Genomic DNA, 3,893 nt, shown 5'->3' with positions numbered 1-3,893 from the left:
CCCCCCCCCCCCCCCCCCCCGCCCCGCGGGGGCGCCCCCCCCCCCCCCCCCTACAGTTCACAGGAAGATTTTCAGTTCGGATCATTAAATTCTACCTACTCATGATATTTCAGGACTCAGTGATTATTCCTCCTCTTTCAAAGAGAAAAAGAAAGGTAACAAAGGATGGCTGTTACTGTTCTTACAAAAGAGAGTGACTTGTTTCCGGGGGCAGGTACTAATGTCCAAAGTCTAGAAGAGCACTGGGGTGAAAAGAGAACACGTTAGTCATTACCACTACTTGTGGATTATCCCAGCTGATCAAAACTAAAAGTGAATTAATTAATAATTATTCTTAAAGTTTTCAGGCAACAGGATTTCCTAAGCATTAAAATTACAATCAAGAGTGCTCAGAGAAACAAAAGAGAGGGGGCTATGAGCACAAATATCTTCAAGATCCTGCAATCTTTAATTTGCAGACCTTAAACTAACACATACCCTATTTGGTAGTTTAAAGATAACAAATATTCAGTAACTTTTTAAAGTTATTTCAAAGTAACAGATACTCAAAAACTCAAATAATAGTAAGTGGGGTGAAGATCTAAAAAGCACCCCCCACTTCCTTTGGTCCAGAGGAAACCATTATATTCTTTTGGAAATGTTCTATGCATATATGTATATGTATATGTACATATGTACATATATATATATGTATATGCATACATGTATACATATATACATATACATACGTATATATGTATGTATACATACATATATGTATACATACATATATACGTATGTATATATGTACATATGTATATAAATGTTTGTATATATAGCACACACCTGTGTTTTTCCTCTTGTGTATCCAATACTTGATACAAACAGAATACCACATACTATTAGCAACTTGTTTTTCATTTAGCATTATCCCTTGAAAATCTTTTCTATCAGCACAGTTAAAATCACATCCTTCTTTTAACTACATGATATTCTGCTATAAATATACACCGTGGTTTCTCTTTTCAGTTAGTCCTTATGGATGAGCTTTTAGATTTCCAAACTATAAACAGCCACTGATTAATCTTAAGAAAATTCCTATGAAAATTCAACTCGGATGTCAGCAAAAAATGGGGGTTATGAGGACTTCCAAAAATCCTTTCTTCCATCAAAGCAGTGAGAAAACCGACGAAGAAAATGGACAGAACTCTGGAAATTAACCAAAGGCTTGCAGTTAGCCAGGGAGCATTTATTCAAGAAAAGCTGCTGGATTTCAGGAAGAACACTGAGCGTTGTGGTATTTAACTGGCCTTACACCCATGCCCCCGCCCCAACTGCGGGCATTTGCACTGTGGTTGCAGGCATCCCAAGCCTGGAGTCACAGGAGACAGCCTAGCAGCCACAGCAGGGGGCAGGACAGGGCTGGGCTTCTTGAAGGTACAGATTAGTGTTTTTCTTTCTCTCTCTTGGTCTTCCCTCCTTCTGATACTTCTAGTATTTCTCACAGCAGGTGGTCTACCTCTCCTAGCCCTAGACTAAGGAACTGGGGTTGGGGGAACAGAATCCTATCTTCTTGGCTGGACCCACCAGGAACAGAGCTTTCGGAGGAGAGGTGGGAAGCGGGTCGTGGCTCAAATACTGCAGATTCACTGTTCTCACCAAGATTTAGCAAATTTTCTTCAATGTTTCTCCATTTGCTGTATGTCCTCAGATCCATTTCCAAAGACTTCAAATGATTTTTTTTAATTTTTTTTGTTACCAGCTAAAAGGTTGTTCCACTAGAGAGAGGGTCTGCTGTGCTTCTCCGGCTGCCATTCCAAAAGTCTCAATCCCCCCCCAACCCCACCCCCACTCATTCTTAAATGTTAAAGCAATAGGATGTTATGGTAAGGAGAACAGCCCTTGGAGTAAATGAGTTGGTTGTGAATCATGGCCCGAGGACCTAATTAGCTGTTTGCATAACCTAAAGCAAACTACTTAACTCTCACGCCTCGATATCCCCATAAGTGTAGTAAGTGTAAAGAGAAATAATGTGCTTACCTCATGAGAACTAAATTGGCAGTGCTGACAATAGTGTCCAATCAATCACAACTGTCTGATTTATGCATCTACTTGTCGTATTTTGTTCCCAGTCCGGCTGCATATTAGAATAACCTGAGGAGCTTTTGAAAAATACAGATACCTAGGCCCTAGCCCCCCAAAGATTCTGCTTTACCTGGTCATTGGTGTGGCCCAGGCATGGGTATTTTTGCAAAGCTCTCAAGGTAATTCTAATGTGCAGCCAAGTTTGAGAATCACAGCTCTTTGAGTGCTCTCATTCTCTCTCCACGCTTCAGTTACCATCCAAACGATCACCAAATCACGTTCTCCAAACCTAACACCCCTCGCACTTTCCAAAACCCTAACACGGATACCCAATGCCATCTCAGACATACCATAAATAAGCCGCGCTCCTTTGCCCCTCTCCACTTATCCTGGCATCTGCTAACTAATCTTCTGGCAGCCCTCACCTCAGTTGCTGACGTCAGCTATTCCAAATCCTAATTCAGAAACTTCTATTCAGTGGTAACCATATCCAGTTGACCCTACCACCAACCCATGTCCCTAACCAACGCTATCTTCTCCTCTGCCACAGCCTTAACCCTTCCCAGTGTCCCATCTGGCTCTCGTGACAGATTTTTTTTAAACAGAATTCACAGACTTAACCATACAGGGACAGATTTAACTTTTTTCTAAATTTATCCCATTAGTTGGTGTTCTCGCAACAAAAGGAGCAGGCACTAATACGGAGAGAGGTGAAGAACCTGAGTGTGACTATCAGGAAAAAGTTGAGTTTTCCTCAAGTGAACAAGTAGACATCATTACTAATTATCAGAATTTGTTTGTAGAAATATTGCTCTTTGAAACTTAAACTTTTTTGTACTACTTTGTATATTTAGCTTTTTACTGAAATATAATATTCATATAGAAAAGCATAACAGACATACAGAAAAGCATACCAATCCTAAGTGTATACAGTATGGGGAGAGCAGCTTTCACAAATGGAACACAACTATGTAACTAGCACCCAGAATCAAGAAATAAAACATCACAAGCCTTGTAGAAGGCCCCCTTTGCGGCTCCTTTCAACTGCCACACACATGCCATTTTCCTAACTTCTAAATCCACAGATTATATAAAGTTCAGAAAAAGGCAAGACTAAATAGTCAAAGAGTATGTACCCTCGTGTCTGGCTTCTTTGTTCAATGTTGTTTGTGACAGTCTTCCAAGTGGTTGAGTGAAATTATGGTTCAGTCATTTTAGTTGCTATTCAACACTTGTGTAGATATATCACAAATTATTGATCCTTCTGCCACTGGACATCTGGATGGCTTCCACTTTGGGTGCATTCTGAATCGTGCTGCTATAATATTCTTGCACATATCTTGTCAAGACATGTAGACTGGAATACATTGCTGTGAAATACATTTCTCTATAGGTTTCTAAGAGTGGTAATTGCTGGCTTACCACATATGTGTTATGTTCAGCATTAGCAGGTATGGCCACACTGCTTCACGTCCTAGCCAACACGTGGTCTTTTTAGGCTTTTTCATTTTCACCATTCTAATGGGAGTGTAGTAGTATCTCGTTGTAGTTTTACTTTGCATTTTTTCTGAGAACTAGGAAGTTTATTATCACCTTTTTGTGGGATCATAGGTATTATGGTTCAGATACCAATTTCAAAATGTGGAGGGGGAGGTATCCCACACAGCACCAAGGAATTCTCCAGACACCCCCTGGGTGTCCTACAATTCAACTCAACTCTGACACGATTACCCAGAGTCAGCATCAGATTCCACAGATTAAGGGCTCAGTCCTATAAGACTACCCCTCGCGGGGGGGGGGGGGGGGGGGGGGGGGGGGGGGGGGGGGGG

At 41.2% G+C, this 3,893-nt stretch overlaps 1 protein-coding gene across 7 annotated transcripts in view; it reads right to left on the bottom strand.

Moving 5' to 3' along the window:
* REPS2 (RALBP1 associated Eps domain containing 2) overlaps nucleotides 1–3,893 on the bottom strand; it is a 234,510-nt gene that overhangs the window by 177,080 nt on the left and 53,537 nt on the right. The window lies entirely within an intron of this gene.

Source organism: Herpailurus yagouaroundi, unplaced genomic scaffold, assembly GCF_014898765.1.
Source record: "Herpailurus yagouaroundi ecotype Mexico unplaced genomic scaffold, PumYag 67690, whole genome shotgun sequence".
NCBI lineage: Eukaryota > Metazoa > Chordata > Mammalia > Carnivora > Felidae > Herpailurus > Herpailurus yagouaroundi.
The sequence above is the reverse complement of the archived record's forward strand: the minus strand, read 5'-3'. Positions and strand labels throughout refer to the sequence as shown.